This window comes from Glycine soja, chromosome 16 (assembly GCF_004193775.1).
Source record: "Glycine soja cultivar W05 chromosome 16, ASM419377v2, whole genome shotgun sequence".
Classification (NCBI taxonomy): domain Eukaryota; kingdom Viridiplantae; phylum Streptophyta; class Magnoliopsida; order Fabales; family Fabaceae; genus Glycine; species Glycine soja.
Window position 1 is genome coordinate 26,203,181 of NC_041017.1, and position 21,280 is coordinate 26,224,460.

Here is a 21,280-nt window from a genome sequence, read left to right on the forward strand (position 1 = left end):
TCGAAGGAAAAACTGGAGGAATCTCAGGAAACCGCTAGAGATGCCGCTGTCGCTATCGGAAGACACATGAGTCTGCTTAGAGGTAAGGGATGAGTTATTCACAATTGGGGGTTAGTGAGAACAAGTGTAAGGATCCTTAGAGAACTAAATTTGGGTTTATTTTGGGATGTTTATTGAATTATAATTTTTCCTTTATGATTATAAATACAATATTGTTGTGTTCTACGTACCAATTGATATTCTGATGAGAATTAATTAATAAGCTTGAGTGTCCTTGATGTTTTTGCGTTTTGACCCACAATTTTTGTTAGTGCTTAGCTTTACTGAGCTTTAAAAGATTGGCTAAAATTTTGTTAAAACATAAGCACTTAGACATTGAAGGAAAGCTGGAGTTGCTGCACATGATGTCCAACGTTATGTCAAGGAATCAGATTGGGCTGCACAATGCACAAGGCAAGATAAAATGTCAAATGAAGAATTGAAGCTGCAGGATCCACGATGTCGGATACAATGTCCAGGACATCCTGCCCGAAAATACTGGACACATAAATCTGTTATATCTTTAACAGATTGTGCAGGATCCACGATGTCGGATACAATGTCCAGGACATCCTGCCCGAAAATACTGGACACATAAATCTGTTATCTCTTTAACAGATTATTGTGCAGTTAGCAACAGATTAGACGATCTATCTCTAGGAACGAATTAAAAGATAATTAAAGTTCGAATTACAAACTTGAATAGTTCGTTCAGGGATTAAAGATTAAAGATAAAAACTAAAAGATCAAACTTTATCTTTTAGATCTTTAAGTGCAGATTTTTCAGGAGAATGATAGATCTCATCCAGCGCAAGTTGTTGCAGCCCAGATACGCACACTGCTATATAAACATGAAGGCTGCACGAGTTCTGAACCAAGTCCGGGATTGAAGAGTTACCTTGTGAGTTTTGGGACTTGAGTGTTTTGTGAGCCACCTTGATGTTACCCTAACATCAAGTGTTGGACCTGAGTGTGTAGAGTTGATCTCTTTTGTTCAGAGAGCAATCTCTGGTGTGTATTCGATTTAATTGTAAACACGGGAGAGTGATTGAGAGGGAGTGAGAGGGGTTCTCATATCTAAGAGTGGCTCTTAGGTAGAGGTTGCACGGGTAGTGGTTAGGTGAGAAGGTTGTAAACAGTGGCTGTTAGATCTTCGAACTAACACTATTTTAGTGGATTTCCTCCCTGGCTTGGTAGCCCCCAGATGTAGGTGACGTTGCACCGAACTGGGTTAACAATTCTCTTGTGTTATTTACTTGTTTAATCTGTCAAATATAATCTCCATGTTCTGAAGCGTGATGTCGTGACATCTGGTACGACATCTGACCTCTGTATCAGAATTTCAATTGGTATCAGAGCAGGCACTCGAAATCACTGAGTGAGATCTAGGGAGATAAATTCTGATGAACATGGAGAAAGAAGGAGGACCAGTGAACAGACCACCAATTCTGGATGGAACCAACTATGAATACTGGAAAGCAAGGATGGTGGCCTTCCTCAAATCACTGGATAGCAGAACCTGGAAAGCTGTCATCAAAGGCTGGGAACATCTCAAGATGCTGGACACAAAAGGAAAGCCCACTAATGAATTGAAGCCAGAAGAAGACTGGACAAAAGAAGAAGACGAATTGGCACTTGGAAACTCCAAAGCCTTGAATGCTCTATTCAATGGAGTTGACAAGAATATCTTCAGACTAATCAACACATGCACAGTGGCCAAGGATGCATGGGAGATCCTGAAAACCACTCATGAAGGAACCTCCAAAGTGAAGATGTCCAGATTGCAACTATTGGCTACAAAATTCGAAAATCTGAAGATGAAGGAGGAAGAGTGTATTCATGACTTCCACATGAACATTCTTGAAATTGCCAATGCTTGCACTGCCTTGGGAGAAAGGATGACAGATGAAAAGCTGGTGAGAAAGATCCTCAGATCTTTGCCTAAGAGATTTGACATGAAAGTCACTGCAATAGAGGAGGCCCAAGACATTTGCAACATGAGAGTAGATGAACTCATTGGTTCCCTTCAAACCTTTGAGCTAGGACTCTCGGATAGGACTGAAAAGAAGAGCAAGAATCTGGCGTTCGTGTCCAATGATGAAGGAGAAGAAGATGAGTATGACCTGGATACTGATGAAGGGCTGACTAACGCAGTTGTGTTCCTTGGAAAACAGTTCAACAAAGTGCTGAACAGAATGGACAGGAGGCAGAAACCACATGTCCGGAACATCCCTTTCGACATCAGGAAAGGTAGTGAATACCAGAAAAGGTCAGATGAAAAGCCCAGTCACAGCAAAGGAGTTCAATGCCATGGGTGTGAAGGCTATGGACACATCAAAGCTGAATGTCCCACTCATCTCAAGAAGCAGAGGAAAGGACTTTCTGTATGTCGGTCTGATGATACAGAGAGTGAACAAGAAAGTGATTCTGACAGAGATGTGAATGCACTCACTGGGAGATTTGAATCTACTGAAGATTCATGTGATACAGATAGTGAAATCACTTTTGATGAGCTTGCTATATCCTATAGAGAACTATGCATCAAAAGTGAGAAGATCCTTCAGCAAGAAGCACAACTGAAGAAGGTCATTGCAAATCTGGAGGCTGAGAAAGAGGCACATGAAGAGGAGATCTCTGAGCTTAAAGGAGAAGTTGGTTTTCTGAACTCTAAACTGGAAAACATGACAAAATCAATAAAGATGCTGAATAAAGGCTCAGATATGCTTGATGAAGTGCTACAGCTTGGGAAGAATGTTGGAAACCAGAGAGGACTTGGGTTTAATCATAAATCTGCTGGCAGAATAACCATGACAGAATTTGTTCCTGCCAAAAACAGCACTGGAGCCACGATGTCACAACATCGGTCTCGACATCATGGAACGCAGCAGAAAAGGAGCAAAAGAAAGAAGTGGAGGTGTCACTACTGTGGCAAGTATGGTCACATAAAGCCCTTTTGCTATCATTTACATGGCCATCCACATCATGGAACTCAAAGTAGCAGCAGTGGAAGGAAGATGGTGTGGGTTCCAAAACACAAGACTGTTAGTCTTGTTGTTCATACTTCACTTAGAGCATCAGCTAAGGAAGATTGGTACCTAGATAGCGGCTGTTCCAGACACATGACAGGAGTTAAAGAATTCCTGGTGAACATTGAACCTTGCTCCACTAGCTATGTGACATTTGGAGATGGCTCTAAAGGAAAGATCACTGGAATGGGAAAGCTAGCCCATGATGGACTTCCTAGTCTGGACAAAGTACTGCTGGTGAAGGGACTGACTGCAAACTTGATCAGCATCAGTCAGTTGTGTGATGAAGGATTCAATGTAAACTTCACAAAGTCAGAATGCTTGGTGACAAATGAGAAGAGTGAAGTTCTAATGAAGGGCAGCAGATCAAAGGACAACTGTTACCTATGGACACCTCAAGAAACCAGTTACTCCTCCACATGTCTATCCTCCAAAGAAGATGAAGTCAGAATATGGCATCAAAGATTTGGACATCTGCACTTAAGAGGCATGAAGAAAATCATTGACAAAGGTGCTGTTAGAGGCATTCCCAATCTGAAAATAGAAGAAGGCAGAATTTGTGGTGAATGTCAGATTGGAAAGCAAGTCAAGATGTCCCACCAGAAGCTTCAACATCAGACCACTTCCAGGGTGCTGGAACTACTTCACATGGACTTGATGGGGCCTATGCAAGTTGAAAGCCTTGGAGGAAAGAGGTATGCCTATGTTGTTGTGGATGATTTCTCCAGATTTACCTGGGTCAACTTTATCAGAGAGAAATCAGACACCTTTGAAGTATTCAAGGAGTTGAGTCTAAGACTTCAAAGAGAAAAAGACTGTGTCATCAAGAGAATCAGGAGTGACCATGGCAGAGAGTTTGAAAACAGCAAGTTTACTGAATTCTGCACATCTGAAGGCATCACTCATGAGTTCTCTGCAGCCATTACACCACAACAAAATGGCATAGTTGAAAGGAAAAACAGGACTTTGCAAGAGGCTTCTAGGGTCATGCTTCATGCCAAAGAACTTCCCTATAATCTCTGGGATGAAGCCATGAACACAGCATGCTACATCCACAACAGAGTCACACTTAGAAGAGGGACTCCAACCACACTGTATGAAATCTGGAAAGGGAGGAAGCCAACTGTCAAGCACTTTCACATCTTTGGAAGTCCATGTTACATTTTGGCAGATAGAGAGCAAAGGAGAAAGATGGATCCCAAGAGTGATGCAGGGATATTCTTGGGATACTCTACAAACAGCAGAGCATATAGAGTATTCAATTCCAGAACCAGAACTGTGATGGAATCCATCAATGTGGTTGTTGATGATCTAACTCCAGCAAGAAAGAAGGATGTCGAAGAAGATGTCAGAACATCGGGAGACAATGTAGCAGATACAGCTAAAAGTGCAGAAAATGCAGAAAACTCTGATTCTGCTACAGATGAACCAAACATCAATCAACCTGACAAGAAACCCTCCATTAGAATCCAGAAGATGCACCCCAAGGAGCTGATTATAGGAGATCCAAACAGAGGGGTCACTACAAGATCAAGGGAGATTGAGATTGTCTCCAATTCATGCTTTGTCTCCAAAATTGAGCCCAAGAATGTGAAAGAGGCACTGACTGATGAGTTCTGGATCAATGCTATGCAAGAAGAATTGGGGCAATTCAAAAGGAATGAAGTTTGGGAGCTAGTTCCTAGACCCGAGGGAACTAATGTGATTGGCACCAAGTGGATCTTCAAGAACAAAACCAATGAAGAAGGTGTTATAACCAGAAACAAGGCCAGACTTGTTGCTCAAGGCTACACTCAGATTGAAGGTGTAGACTTTGATGAAACTTTCGCTCCTGTTGCTAGACTTGAGTCCATCAGATTGTTACTTGGTGTAGCCTGCATCCTCAAATTCAAGCTGTACCAGATGGATGTGAAGAGCGCGTTTCTGAATGGATACTTGAATGAAGAAGTCTATGTGGAGCAGCCAAAGGGATTTGTAGATCCAACTCATCCAGATCATGTATACGGGCTCAAGAAGGCTCTCTATGGATTGAAGCAAGCTCCAAGAGCTTGGTATGAAAGGCTAACAGAGTTCCTCACTCAGCAAGGGTATAGGAAGGGAGGAATTGACAAGACTCTCTTTGTCAAACAAGATGCTGAAAACTTGATGATAGCACAGATATATGTTGATGACATTGTGTTTGGAGGGATGTCGAATGAGATGCTTCGACATTTTGTTCAACAGATGCAATCTGAATTTGAAATGAGTCTTGTTGGAGAGCTGACTTATTTTCTGGGACTCCAAGTGAAGCAGATGGAAGACTCCATATTCCTCTCACAAAGCAAGTATGCAAAGAACATTGTCAAAAAGTTTGGGATGGAAAATGCCAGCCATAAAAGAACACCTGCACCTACTCACTTGAAGCTGTCAAAAGATGAAGCTGGCACCAGTGTTGATCAAAGTCTGTACAGAAGCATGATTGGGAGCTTACTATATTTAACAGCTAGCAGACCTGACATCACCTATGCAGTAGGTGTTTGTGCAAGATATCAAGCCAATCCCAAGATAAGTCACTTGAATCAAGTAAAGAGAATTCTGAAATATGTAAATGGCACCAGTGACTATGGGATTATGTACTGTCATTGTTCAGGTTCAATGCTGGTTGGGTATTGTGATGCTGATTGGGCTGGAAGTGCAGATGACAGAAAAAGCACTTCTGGTGGATGTTTCTATTTGGGAAACAATCTTATTTCATGGTTCAGCAAGAAGCAAAACTGCGTGTCCCTATCTACTGCTGAAGCAGAGTATATTGCAGCAGGAAGCAGCTGTTCACAACTAGTTTGGATGAAGCAGATGCTGAAGGAGTACAATGTCGAACAAGATGTCATGACATTGTACTGTGACAACATGAGTGCTATTAATATTTCTAAAAATCCTGTTCAACACAGCAGAACCAAGCACATTGACATTAGACATCACTATATTAGAGATCTTGTTGATGATAAAGTTATCACACTGGAGCATGTGGACACTGAGGAACAAATAGCAGATATTTTCACAAAGGCATTGGATGCAAATCAGTTTGAAAAACTGAGGGGCAAGCTGGGCATTTGTCTGTTAGAGGATTTATAGCAATTACTGTTATCTGAACGTGCTCAAACGTTAATAGCGCGTTCTCTACTGGGCCAACACAAATTCGACCGTTGCTTCACACGTCCCTCTACATTCCTCATTCAAACTCATATTTACGTGGTAATCTCGGTTTCATCAGCATTCCCCAACAGCTCTCAGAAATTCACGAAACCATTCCAAAGGCTCTGCTTCTCCATGGCTACCGCACCAAAAGTAACTTCAGCTCCTGGTTCACCCTCTGTACCATCATCTCCATCATCCACCAAAGCACCATCAAACCAGGAACAACCTGAATTCCATATCCAACCCATACAAATGATTCCTGGTCAAGCCCCTGTTCCTGAGAAACTGGTTCCCAAAAGACAACAGGGAGTGAAGATTTCTGAAAACCCTAGCCTTACAACAAGTCCTAGGGAAGTAGACCCAGAGATGGATAAGAAGATCCGCAGTATTGTGAGTAGCATTCTGAAAAATGCTTTTGTCCCTGATGCTGATAAAGATGTTCCAACATCTTCCACCCCAAATGCTGAAGTCCTCTCTTCATCCAGTAAAGAGGAATCAACAGAGGAAGAGGATCAAGCCACAGAGGAGACCCCTGCACCAAGGGCACCAGAACCTGCTCCAGGTGACCTCATTGACCTAGAAGAAGTAGAATCTGATGAGGAACCCATTGCCAACAAGTTGGCACCTGGCATTGCAGAAAGATTACAAAGCAGAAAGGGGAAAACCCCCATTACTAGGTCTGGACGAATCAAAACTATGGCACAGAAGAAGAGCACACCAATCACTCCTACCACATCCAGATGGAGCAAAGTTGCAATTCCTTCCAAGAAGAGGAAAGAAATTTCCTCATCTAATTCTGATGATGATGTCGAACAAGATGTTCTCGACATCAAGAGGGCCAAGAAATCAGGGAAAAAGATGCCTGGAAATGTCCCTGATGCACCATTGGACAACATTTCATTCCACTCCATTGGCAATGTTGAAAGGTGGAAATTTGTATATCAACGCAGACTTGCTGTTGAAAGAGAACTGGGAAGAGATGCCTTGGATTGCAAGGAGATCATGGACCTCATCAAGGCTGCTGGACTGCTAAAAACTGTCACCAAGTTGGGAGATTGCTATGAAAGTCTAGTCAGGGAATTCATTGTCAACATTCCCTCTGACATAACAAACAGAAAGAGTGATGAGTATCAGAAAGTGTTTGTCAGAGGAAAATGTGTTAGATTCTCCCCTACTGTAGTCAACAAATACCTGGGCAGACCAACTGAAGGAGTGGTGGATATTGCTGTGTCTGAGCATCAAATTGCCAAGGAAATCACTGCCAAACGAGTCCAGCATTGGCCAAAGAAAGGGAAGCTTTCTGCAGGGAAGCTAAGTGTGAAGTATGCAATCCTGCACAGGATTGGGGCTGCAAACTGGGTACCCACCAATCACACTTCCACTGTTGCCACAGGTTTGGGTAAATTTCTGTATGCTGTTGGAACCAAGTCCAAATTTAATTTTGGAAACTATATTTTTGATCAAACTGTTAAGCATTCAGAATCTTTTGCTGTCAAATTACCCATTGCCTTCCCAACTGTATTGTGTGGCATTATGTTGAGTCAACATCCCAATATCTTAAACAACATTGACTCTGTGATGAAGAGAGAATCTCCTCTATCCCTGCATTACAAACTGTTTGAGGGGACACATGTCCCAGACATTGTCTCGACATCAGGGAAAGCTGCTGCTTCAAGTGCTGTGTCCAAGGATGCTTTGATTGCTGAACTCAAGGACACATGCAAGGTGCTGGAAGCAACCATCAAAGCCACCACAGAGAAGAAACTGGAGCTGGAACGCCTGATCAAAAGACTCTCAGACAGTGGCATTGATAATGGTGAAGCAGCTGAGGAAGAAGAAGAAGCAGCTGAGGAAGAAGAAGAAGCCGCTGAGGAAGAAGAAGATGCAGCAGAGGATACAGAATCAGATGATGATGATTCTGATGCCACCCCATGACCATCAGACCTTTATTTTTGCTTTTTACTAGCTATAGGGGCATGTCCCTTTGAACAATTGATTGCTATTGGTCTGTAATATTTGCATGCATTCTACTTTTGTCAAATTCTGTCTAAAAAGGGGGAGTAATAGTATTATGCATGATTTATGATTTTGAGTAGTAGGATACTATGTATGCAATAGTAGTATTATGCATAATACATGATGTTGAGGGGGAGTTGTATGTATATGATTTTGAGGGGGAGACTGCTGCTGCTGATGATGACTGATGTAAGCTACTGTAACTACTAGTAGCTGATAGAAGATGCTGCAGTAAGAGCATGGAGACAGGGGGAGCAGAAAGCTGATGTCACATGAGATGTCTTGACATCCTGGAAACGGCTTGCAACTTGCAGAATTTTGCTGTCGCCACTACAGATACCGCTGTGCTTGATTACTCTGATAATGAAAGTTGCTGATCCCACTTGCATAACTGCTCGTACCTGCTCAGGAAGTGTCTAAGTATGTTTTAGACAAAATTTGCCAAAGGGGGAGATTGTTAGTGCTTAGCTTTACTGAGCTTTAAAAGATTGGCTAAAATTTTGTTAAAACATAAGCACTTAGACATTGAAGGAAAGCTGGAGTTGCTGCACATGATGTCCAACGTTATGTCAAGGAATCAGATTGGGCTGCACAATGCACAAGGCAAGATAAAATGTCAAATGAAGAATTGAAGCTGCAGGATCCACGATGTCGGATACAATGTCCAGGACATCCTGCCCGAAAATACTGGACACATAAATCTGTTATATCTTTAACAGATTGTGCAGGATCCACGATGTCGGATACAATGTCCAGGACATCCTGCCCGAAAATATTGGACACATAAATCTGTTATCTCTTTAACAGATTATTGTGCAGTTAGCAACAGATTAGACGATCTATCTCTAGGAACGAATTAAAAGATAATTAAAGTTCGAATTACAAACTTGAATAGTTCGTTCAGGGATTAAAGATTAAAGATAAAAACTAAAAGATCAAACTTTATCTTTTAGATCTTTAAGTGCAGATTTTTCAGGAGAATGATAGATCTCATCCAGCACAAGTTGTTGCAGCCCAGATACGCACACTGCTATATAAACATGAAGGCTGCACGAGTTCTGAACCAAGTCCGGGATTGAAGAGTTACCTTGTGAGTTTTGGGACTTGAGTGTTTTGTGAGCCACCTTGATGTTACCCTAACATCAAGTGTTGGACCTGAGTGTGTAGAGTTGATCTCTTTTGTTCAGAGAGCAATCTCTGGTGTGTATTCGATTTAATTGTAAACACGGGAGAGTGATTGAGAGGGAGTGAGAGGGGTTCTCATATCTAAGAGTGGCTCTTAGGTAGAGGTTGCACGGGTAGTGGTTAGGTGAGAAGGTTGTAAACAGTGGCTGTTAGATCTTCGAACTAACACTATTTTAGTGGATTTCCTCCCTGGCTTGGTAGCCCCCAGATGTAGGTGACGTTGCACCGAACTGGGTTAACAATTCTCTTGTGTTATTTACTTGTTTAATCTGTCAAATATAATCTCCATGTTCTGAAGCGTGATGTCGTGACATTTGGTACGACATCTGACCTCTGTATCAGAATTTCAATTTTGATATAATTGTGTAAAATTATTTGAAGGGTTTTATTGCCCATGTTGTGACAAATCCTTTGTATAAATTATTATATTGAGATTATGAAATGATGATTCAAATTACGAGTATGTGATAAATTGAACCTGTGATAAATGGTGAAATAAATATATAGATGTGTGTATTGAGTTGTGAGTTATGAACTGTGCAATCACACAATTATAAGACCCTTTAAGGGTGACGCGTATTGTGATGGGATCCACTATGGGAACCCGACAGGTTAAAATGACTTTGAAAACAATTGAGTAAATGTGTGTATTGCATAGTTCATAGGTAAAGTGTATATGATTCATGAGGTGTGATAACAAGTTAAATTGAGATTATACCATTGTGATTGGGATTAAGTGTATGTGATAAATTGAGTATGTATATGATTGAGATATATATGTGCATTGAGCTGTTGTGTGCATTGAGTTATGAACTATGAATTGTACAATCACACGACCATAAGTCCCTTTAAGGGCGGTGAGTTAATGCTAAGTCCCTTTTAGGGCGACGAGTTAATGCTATGTCCCTTTTAGGGCGACGAGTTGATGCTAAGTCCCTTTTTGGGCGACGAGTTAATGTTAAGTCCCTTTAAGGACGATGAGTTAATGATAAGACCCTTAAAGGACGACAAGTTAAAATTATTTTGAGAACAATTGAGGAGTCGTTTGTTTTGTACAGTTCATAGATAGAGTCTGTGTGCTAAAATGTTTTCTGGGTTGGACCTGAATCAGGAAGGAGAGGCCCTGACGGACTCTTCGGAGTGTAGGCCTTGGGGGTCACACGGTTTGAGTGCTCCTTTAAGCCTATGTTGATCCCATATGGTTGGAGCATTCTCGCAAAACAATGTAATCCTGAATGGTCTCCCTATGATATTACCTAGTGAGAGTGACTTGACTTTCTAGTGTGTGGTTTATCTTGTCATGTACTCCTAGGCACCCGACGAGGTTTTTCACTGACATGGTACCACATTGCATATAGGCTTGAGTCTTAGCATAACTGTTGCATACGCTTGCTAATTATTTATTATGAAATTGATGTGTTATTATGTCTTGATCAGAGTGTGTGATTCTTGTGTATTGTGATTGATGATTGAAAAGTAAATTTTGAATGACAAAGTGATGAAATAATGTGAGATATGCTAAGTAAATTGTATTTGGCTACTATATGTTGTCTTGTTTCTCTCTAGTAATTAGGAATGTGATAACTCACTCCCGGATTGCTGTTTGTGTTTGGATCCTGTGATGATCTTGAACTTTGTGTTCGGGGGAGCAGATGAATAGATGGATGACTATGAAGAACCTTATGCTAGAGGACACAAGAACACAACGCTCTAATAGGATGTGACATTAGGATATAGGTTCTATATTAATTGTATGAAGCTTAGACGGTCTTGTTTGAGTCAAGATGACTTTATTATTTATTTGGACAAGTTTGAATATGATGTAGAAGAAAGTGAATGTGAGCCTTTTACCCCTTTGAAAGGCTTGTATTTAAAAATGTTTTAAAAATACTTTTAATTAATATTTGAATTTTTATTCCTTTGTTAGTATATATGTGAAGGGTAGAGGGTGTCACAATTCCTCCTGATTTATTTAATTATAAAAACCTCATTATTTTTCTAAAATTCTATTTATTTTCAAATAAAACACCTTTTTATTTATTTTAAAAAATGGGGTGTTACAACTGTCAAAATCAAGAACCCTTATTTCTTCACCTACCATAAGTTATTCTTTTATCTTCTTCATTTGTTTCATCTTCCTTGTCCTTGACATTTTTTACACCAACACCGTTGTCATCTCCGGTATCATTTTCATCAGAATTAAGATGAACATCATGACTCATTTCTCTGTTATCATCCAAATTAACATTTGAATCGTCAAAAAATACATCCATATGCTTTAGACAAAAATACCAATCCTCTACTAAAAAATGGACATCATCGGAAAAAGCTAAAATTAGAAACAGTAGCACATGCACAATGCTATTCTCAAAATCACAAAACAAGAATGGAACATCTTATTCTACAACTGTTTTTTAAAAGCATCTAATGAAAATATACTTAAAAAACTATCCCTTATTATGCCATATGCTAATAAATAATTAACTATCATCAATTTACCATACACAAAAACAGAGACAAACAACCAAGTCCTTCTTTCACAATTAACATAATGTACAAGGAAGGATGATGATTTTCTTCTTGTGTATGAGTTCATGCCAAAGGGAAGCTTGGAGAATCGTCTCTTCAACAATATGAATTGAAGACAATTGAAGTGATTCAAAGAAAACTCTTTCTCATGAAATTGAGATTAATTCATTTTATTTGTTGTGTTTTTGTGTAGGAAAACCACTTTCTTGGAACACCCGGCTTAAAATGGCTATCAGTGCAGCTCGGGGATTAGCTTTCTTACACAGCTCCAACAACCATGTCATATTCAGAGATTTCAAGCCCTTAAATATACTACTTGACGAGGTTAGTTATTTTTTGTTAGTTGATTTCTCACGATGGAAGAACTTTTTTTTGTCACTCTACTTTTTCCCTTATTTCAAGAGATAAGAGCTAACATAAATGTAGTACCGTGGTGGGATGATTAGACAGTTTATGAATTTTAATCTCATGATTTTTTTCCTAACTATACTCATATTGAAAAGGTATCCAAACTTGTCTGCTAATAGAATATCAGTTGAAAAATGCAATGTCTTTGTTCTCGTCTCTTTTTTAGGTGTTGTCGGTACTGGACCATTGGCTAGTTTGTTAGGAAAGTCAACTATATTCTATGATTCTTGTTATTATGAGAGTTAATTATATCCCATGATTCTTGCTTTAAATATGATAACGGTTAGTCATATTAGAATGACTTAATTGTAGGAATAGATTGCTGAGTTATAGGAGTAGAATCATCTAAATAGAGATATGTATTTGTGTATATATTGCCTCTATGATTCAAAATGAATATACAACCAAATTATTTTCATCTTCTCTTTCCATTTTTACATGGCATCAGAGCGGTAATGATCTGCTCTTTCTCTTTTCCATTTTTTTACCTTTCAAACATTTTTTTATTTCTAAACCATTATGGCCAACGATGGAAACGAATCTGATTCCAATAGCTCTTACTCTCTTCACCATTCCGATCATCCTGGAATGGTTCTTGTTTCTAAATCTCTCGATGGCAACAATTATTCGACTTGGCGTCGAGCCACTACCATCTCATTGAATGCAAAATCTAAATTTGGTTTTGTTGATGGAACCCTCAAAGCACCATTTGCCAAAACCAAACCAGAAGACTATACAACATGGAAAAAATGCAATGATATGGTTTTGTCATGGATTCTTAATTCATTGACCCTTGATATTACATATAGTCTTATTTTTTATGACACTGCTCATAAAGTTTGGAAAGATCTTCAAAATCATTTTTTTTCAAAGCAACGCACCTAGCATTTTCCAGATTGAGAGAGAGATTGCTTGCCTTACTCAAGATCAAATGATAGTTGCTACATACTATACAAAGTTAAAAAATTGTGGGATGAGTTAGGATCCTACAATGATGCTATTTGCACATGTGGAGCAAACAACAAAAGACGCAAGTTGATGCAATTTCTCATGGAGTTGAATGAATCTTAGAGTGTTGTTTGTGGTCAACTCCTTTTGATGAATCCTTTACCCGATGTTTCACAAGCTTAATCTTCCATCATTCAAGAAGAAAAACAATGAAATTTGGGTACAAGAAGAGAGACTATTGAAGCTCCTGCCATGACTATCCAAAAGGAGGAACCAACAACCCTCGCTATTCGACACAAATTTGTTCAGTCTTCTTGTCCCAATTCCAATAATCATAAACCACTACATTGTTCCCATTGTGATAGGGATCATCACACAAGGGATACATGTTGGAAGTTACATGGTTATCCACCAGGATAGTCCAAGCATACCACGAACTATCATTTCAAGTCCAATGGCAACAATCAATCTTCAACAAATAATGTCAAAGAAACCCCATCAACACATGTTCAGCCCCTTATGAATGGATTGACTGAATTACAATTACAAAAAAATTTGTCTATTATCCAAGGCAATGGAGAATCTCAATCAGCTGCTCCCAAGGCAAATAATGTCAATCTTTCTTAAAGTTTGTCCGCACCCAAGTTGATAATTGATAGTTGTGCAACAAATCACATAACTTCTTCTTCGTCTCTACTTGTCAACAATAAAGAAAACACTTCTTTACCACCAATTGTTATGCCAAATAGAGATCAAGCTCCAATTATTTCTACTGGAAATTTACCTTTAAGTCCTATTATTTATTTGAGGAATATACTCGGGGTACCATCTTGTAAGGTGGATTTGATGTCTGTGAGTCGAGTCACAAGAGAATTAAATTGTTCAGTAACTTTTTTCCCTCAATTATGTATTTTGCAGGATTTGATGACGGGGATGATGATTGGTTTGGGTGAACAATGAGATGGACTCTATTACTTGGTTTCAATGAATAAGACACACAAAGTAAATACCATCAAAGTTGCCTCCACTTCAAACACCTTAAGTATCTTGTGGCATCGACGTCTAGGACACTTATCCTCTTCTCGATTAAACTTTATGGCCAAAAACATCCTTCATTTCCCTTTCAAGCAAAATAATGATTGTACTGTTTATGCTCCTGCAAAAAAAAAAAAAAAAACTAGGCTTCCTTTTTCCACAAGTTCAATTTCCTTTGATAAACCTTTTAAATTAATACATTGTGATATTTGGGGGCCTTTCAAAGTTTCTTCCCTATCTGGTGCAAAATATTTTTTGACTATTGTGGATGACTTTTCTCGTTTTACTTGGGTTTTTCTAATGCATCACAAAAGTGAGACAAAAAAATTTCTAACCAATTTTTTCGCTTATGTGAAAACCCAATTTAGTACTACAATAGCAAATATTTGGGTTGACAATGGAGGAGAGTTTTTCTCTATGCGAGATTCTTTTTCCCAACAAGGCACTAATTATCAACATTCTTGCATTTACACACCTCAACAAAATAGGGTGGTTGAGCGCAAACATAGACATATCCTTGAGTCAGCTCGAGCTCTTCATTTTCAATCTCATCCCCCTTTACACTTTTGGGCAGAATGTGTCTCCGCTACTGTTCATATAATTAATAGGTTGCCCACACCTATACTTTCTCAGCAAGCTCCTTTTGAAAAATTTTATAAAAAAAATCCCTCTTATTCCCTCCTTAGAGTCTTCAGATGTCTAGCTTATGCTACAAATGTTCATGTACCCCATAAGTTTGCTCCTCGTGCCACAAAATGTATTTTTATTGGTTATCTAGTTGGTCAGAAAGCTTACAAATTATATGATATTGAAACCAATAAAGTCTTCACCAGTTGTGATGTTATTTTCCCCGAAGATATTATTCCCTACGAATCCATTTCTCCTTCCCTAACTAAAATAGATTATGTCCTACCCATTGTTGTCTTAGATTCCTCACCCATTCAGTCAACACATGCAAAATCTAACCTTGCCACTACTGCTTCTCTAACAACCCTTTTGCGTCGTTCTCAAATAGCTCATGTTCCCCTTGTAGCCTTGAGTGATTATGTTTGTGATCAAGTAAGTTATCCGGAATCATTGTCATTCTCGTCATCTTTTCCAAGTAAAGGTACACAATATCATCTTTGCAATTTTATCTCATATGATTGTTACTCACCACAACATAGATCCTTTATTGCTATTATTACTAATGATGTTGAACCTACATGTTATGAATAAGCTGCTTCCCAATCTCATTGGAAAATAACAATGCAATCTGAGTTGGCTACTTTAAAGGCCAATAATACTTACTTTCTCACACCTCTCCCTCCTGGAAAACAAACTATTGGTTGTCGTTGGGTCTACAAAATCAAGCGCAAATCAAATGATTCTCTTGAACACTATAAAGCACGGTTAGTAGCAAAAGGTTACACACAACTTGAAGGGATTGATTACCATAACACTTTTTCACCTACTGCTAAAATGGTTACAATACGTTGTTTATTAGCTTTGGCAACTGCTCAAAATTGGTCACTTCATCAACTTGATGTCCACAATGCATTTCTTCACGGAGATCTTTCTGAAGAAATTTGTATGTCTCTTCCTCCTATTTTTCAACGACAGGAGGAGAACCTTGTGTATCGCCTCAACAAATCCTTATATGGATTAACACAAGCCTCTCGCCAATGGTTTTCCAAGTTCTCTACAGCTATTCAAGGTGTTGGATTTATTCAATCAAAAGCAGATTATTCATTGTTTACATGTAAGAAAGGCAAATCATTTATTGCCTTATTGATCTATGTTGATGACATCCTCATAACTGGTAATGATCCCAATGCCATAATTTTTCTTAAAAAGTTTTTGCATAATCAATTCAGGATTAAAGATTTGGGTGACTTGAAGTATTTTTTGGGCATGGAGGTTTCTTGGTCAAAGAAAGGTATATTCATTTTGTAAAGGAAATATGCTTTGGAAATTCTAAAAGATGGAGGGTGTTTGGGAGCTAAGCTTGTGAATTTTCCCATGGAGCAAAATGTAAAATTGTCAGATGAAGGAGAATTGTTGAAAGATCCATCCCCATATAGGCAACATGTAGGACGCCTAATTTATTTGATTGTTACTCGTTCGGATATCACCTACTCAGTGCACATACTGAGTAGATTCATGCATGCTCCTCGCAAACCTCATATGGAAGCTGTCATGCGAATATTGCGGTATCTAAAGAACAATCCAGGTCAAGGTTTATTTTTCTCTTTCCAAAATGATTTATCTTTACATGCTTTTTGTGATTTAGATTGGGGAGGTTGTCCAATATCCAGAAAATCAACTACAGGGTATTGTGTTTTTTTGGGATCCTCTCTAATTTCTTGGCGAACAAAAAAACAAAAGACAGTTTCTCTATCATCTGCTGAAGCAGAATATAGAGTTATGACAGGCGCATGTTGTGAGTTGTCTTGGCTACGTTCATTGTTGAAGGATTTAGGGATATTGCACTGAAGGGCAACACTATTGTATTGTGACAACAAATAAGCTCTTCACATTGCGTCTAATCCGGTATTTCATGAAAGAACTCGACATATAGAGATAGATTGTCATTTTATTCGTGATAAAATTCAAGATGGTTCAATTGTAACTGAGTATGTTCCTTTAGCAGAACAAGTTGCCGATGTGTTCACTAAACCACTAGGGAAGAAATCCTTTCTTACAATGAAGCGCAAGTTGGGAGTTCTTGATATCCACTCTCCAACTTGAGGGAGAGTGTTAGGAAAGTCAACTATATTCTATGATTCTTGTTGTTATGAGAATTAATTGTATCCCATGATTCTTGCTTTAAATATGGTAACAGTTAGTCATATTAGAATGACTTGATTGTAGGAATAAATTGGTGACTTATAGGAGCAGAATCATCTAATTAGAGATATGTATTTGTGTATATATTACCTATATGATTCTAATGAATATACAACCAAATTATTTTCGTCTCCTCTTTCCATTTTTACATAGTTGAAGCATGTTTCATGATGTTATGAATGCATAATATTTTTAAAGCATCAAAATTGATATTTATTTAATGCTAAATGTGTCAAATCATTTTAACAAGTGATTCTTTTGTTTCCCACAGAATTACAATGCAAAAATATCAGATTTTGGCTTGGCTAGATTGGGGTCTTTTGTGGGAAAATCACATGTAACTACCAGGATCACATGTAACTACCAGGATCATGGGCACGTCTGGTTATACTGCTCCAGAATACAGAGCAAGAGGTAATTTTATCTGCGCATAATTGACAATTTGTGTAGCTTTAAATGTATGCTTTGACTTCATTAATGACTCACAAGGAAAAATGTCAGCCAACATTACATGCTATGCCAAGTAAGAAGGACATGGAAACAAAATAAAGGACAAACACAATGTTTTGTTTGGCTTGAATAAATATTTTTCATCTTCATTTCGTGTTTTCACAAGTAACTGAAGATTTGTTATATATATTGGGAAAACTCCTGCTCATGGATTTGAAATTAATTCATTTTGTGTATTTCTGAGCAGGAAATCCTAATATAGAACCATTTTCTTGGAACACCCCACGTACTTAAATGCTGTATGATTCCTTTTTTTTTTTTTTGGAATCAGCAAAATATATATATATATAAAGAAAAAAGATACCAGAAGTACCAATGTTTGCTACAAAAAGTTCCCATATAGGCTCCCCAGCAGCCCCAGGCAGCGGTTACAGAGTATTTATGAAAATAAGTTAGATAAATAAAAAGTGACCGAGCTGAGCAACACCATATATCAGAAGCCTATCACACCACATATGATCCCCTACTTGATACCGTTTTCTGCACTCACCCTGCAATTACAAACGTAAATTCCAAGGTTTTGGATATTGGTGACGGTTGCGTTGTGATTTCGTCACGTATGTTGATATTGCGGCAAATCGCAGACAAATGTGTCCAATGCTGTCTCAACTACGGTCACGGACACTTACAAAACCTTGATGTTGCAGCTCAACTCACGGTCACGGACCATTTCTTAAAACCTTGATAAATTCCATAGTGGTGTTTTCAAAATAAGAACCCACATATGAATGGCTTAGGCCAGAAACCCGATATACTTCCCACCCCTACATAAAGAGCATGATGCCTCCAATGGTGAAAGCAGACCACAACCCCCCAGCATTGTTGTACTACTTGCTGAATTCCCATCCTTGAAGCTCTATCTTTTTTTATGACAACATGTCGCACGTGAGCACGCCAAACCACTCCCATGATATTATGTGAAATATCTTATCCCAACCAACCTTGTAGACAAGCCGCAGGATTAGAAGACCATTGAACAAAGGAGAAATTAAAGGCTGAGTGCAAGTTATGAAGCCAAGACCAAATCCTATATGGTTCTTGAATTCAAAAATTTGCATAGGAAACAGTTAAAACAAGATTGGTGTTGTTTTCACTAATTCTGAAAGTAGGAAACAAAGTGAAAAGTGAAAAGAAGACAACATTTTGACATTTTTTGTAATTATCAATAAAAACAGGAAATGAAAATAGACAAAGTTTTCTTAAACCAAACAGGCCTTAATGTAACACTACAGCAGTCAATGCTTTGTGGAAGATGAAGTTGGGGGAAGGCAAACTAAAATAAGGAATAGTGTAGTGTATGTTTATCAATATTTCAACAGGCCACTTGTATGTGAAGTGTGATGTCTATGGGTTTGGTGTAGTGCTACTTGAAATACTGACAGGAATTCGGGCACGTGACACACATTGGTGATCAGGGATGAGTCTCCTGCTTAAATGTATCAAGCCTCATCTTTATTCCATAGAAAAGTTGAAAACCATAATGGATGCTAGGACAAATGGGTCAATATTCACTCAAGGCAGCATGCAAAGCAGCAAAACTTATTCGAAAATGCGTAAAATCTGTCCCTGGAAAACGTCCTTCTATGAAAGATGTAGTCGAGGCACTGGAAGCCATTGAAGCTATTTAAAACCCGCAATTCGCAGCATACATTTTGTCAACCTCCTCGGCAGGTTCGTAAGAATAAATAAATTTATATGAAAAAAAAAACTCTAGAAATTGAGATTGGTTATTTATAGTAATGTGGTCCATTAATTGAATGGGTTGTTGTATCAGTCATTTAATAAATGTGATTTTTTTTTCTTTTGCTAGTTGGAGGGGGGAATTTCACAAGCCTTTTAACATGTATGATTTACTTTTTGAATTATTCACATTTTTATAGTAGAAAAACATTTTGTACTAGAACATAATTTAGATGATAATATGTCACTTTTTTTAGACTCTTTTTAATTTTCAACAATGAAAAATTGATTGGGCCAGGTATATCGTGTATAATTAAGAGTAATGATAGATCAACAAAATTATATGTCATATACTTTATAAAGCTTGCTATTTTTTATTAATTTTTTCTTATCACATTATATTGTATTACCTATTATTTTTATACTTATATATGGTATCGTCTATTTTTTTTTCTTTCTATTGAGATTATGTTTAGCTATTCTACTAAAATAAGCTAAAGCTACCTTTCCTTGTATCAACATGAAACTGTAGGTGAGTATATATCTCTTATTTCAAAACACAATACAATATGACTTAACAACCTCCATGATCCGTCCTTTTTACCCACCAAAACTATTGGCCTTGCAAAGGGACTACTACTGTTTTGAATTATACCAGTCGCCAAGTATTCCTGTACCAACTTATCAATCGCATTTTTCTGGTGTTTAGCATATGACACCCTCTACCCCAACATACATATAAATAAATAAAACATATAAAACAATTTTTACAACAAATACAAAGGTTCACATTAATTTCACTATTATCAAATAAGACTTATTAAAAACATATTCGGCTCAAAACAAGACCGTCAATGTTTACAAAAAATGTTTTGTTAAATCATTGAGGTAAAATAAAATAAAATAACATCAAACAATTAAAATAAAAACTCATCACCAATGTCGCATCCTATCAGAGCATTGTATTCCATCGTCCTCTAACACGAGGTTCTTTAAAGTACATCCACCTAGTCATTTGCTCCCACGAACACAAAGTTCGAGATCATCACAGGATCCAAACACAAATAGCATAGCACACAGGGAGTGAATTATCATACAAAAAAATTACAAAAAAATAAATAAGACGTAATCAAAATAAATTATGAAAATATTTATAACATAACTCAACTTAATACAAGCCACGTCACTTCACCACTTTATCTTTAAAATTCATTTCCAATCACTAATCACATTACACATGAATCACACACTTGAGTAAAGATGCAATAACACTCATCAATTTCATAATAAACAATTAGCAAGCGTTATGCAATAATTATACTAAGACTTAAGCCTACATGCAATGGGTATGTCAAGTCACTCTCATTAAGTAAAATCATAAGGTGACCACTCAGGGTCACTTTGTTTTGCGAGAATGCTCCAACCATATGGGATCAACATAGGCTTAAATGAGCATTCAAACCGAGCGTTTTTACCCCCGAGGCCTAGACTCCGAAGAATGCATTAGGGTCTCACCTTTCTGATTCAAGTCCAACCCCTAAAACAATTTTTGCAAGCAGACACTGCTCATGAATTATACAATACTCATGATCTCACACTCGTGTTTCAAACATGTTTAACACATTGTGCTACAATTTAACATTGGTTCCTAACTAGAAACCTACACTTTCTTTTTAACACTGTGCATAAACACTTTTCTCAATATAAACACTGGTCAGATTATTGAATAATTAACATCTCACAACACAGTTATTGTCACATCTTGTGTCAAACACACACACACACACACACACACACACACACACACACACACACACACACACACACGCACACTTATTCACAACTAAACATCTCATAATGTCACAATCCATCATCATAGGTTTACATGTATCTTACAAATT

General features: G+C 38.1%; 1 pseudogene; it reads left to right on the forward strand.

The window, feature by feature from the left end:
- The window catches only part of LOC114389899, a 43,380-nt pseudogene extending 24,053 nt beyond the window's left edge, over positions 1-19,327 (forward strand).
- The last annotated feature ends 1,953 nt before the right edge of the window (positions 19,328-21,280 follow it).